The sequence below is a fragment of the Penaeus monodon genome, chromosome 22 (genome assembly GCF_015228065.2).
Source record: "Penaeus monodon isolate SGIC_2016 chromosome 22, NSTDA_Pmon_1, whole genome shotgun sequence".
NCBI lineage: Eukaryota > Metazoa > Arthropoda > Malacostraca > Decapoda > Penaeidae > Penaeus > Penaeus monodon.
In genome coordinates, this window is record NC_051407.1 from 1555213 (window position 1) to 1555842 (window position 630).

At 31.6% G+C, this 630-nt stretch overlaps 1 protein-coding gene across 1 annotated transcript in view; it reads right to left on the reverse strand.

Annotated features, from left to right (window-relative positions):
• The window catches only part of LOC119586814, a 65518-nt gene that overhangs the window by 391 nt on the left and 64497 nt on the right, over nt 1-630 (reverse strand). The window lies entirely within an intron of this gene.

Genomic DNA, 630 nt, shown 5'->3' on the forward strand with positions numbered 1-630 from the left:
GGGGGGGAAACATACGGCAGAGGATATGAATACGAGATGAGAACCAAGCCCGTCCAGATTTTCGAATAAATATCTGGAATTCTCTTAATAATCAAAACACCAAGTTATATGCAAATCTTATTTACTGACGAGAGTAAATCAACGTCTGGAACTCTTTTAATTAACCATAATACCATCTGCCATTCGGATAAACTTATATGCAAATTTTACACCACGATATAAATATATAAAGATCGATTACTGCATCAAATCTAGACTTACTTTAGCATCGTATTTGCCTTAAAGCTTGATTATATCAAGTGATTTTTATACGCTATTATATGATTAACATTTCGTTATCTCTATAGGATAGGTTGGCCTATTTATATGTTCTATGATATAAAAGTTTATAAAGTTCATTTCACTGTTATTATCACTATGTTGCGTTAGATAATAAGTGTAAGAGGGAGGTTAATAAGGTATTTTAAATGATAGATAGTCAATATTATTACTCTGATATGTACGATACCCTTCACTGATTATCGATAGTGATTTTATATAAAAAGGTGTTTGGAGATTTGAAATCAAACAGAAAAAAAGAAAAAAAAATCCACAGGTCGAGAACGAAAGGTGATGAATCCCCCCCTACAA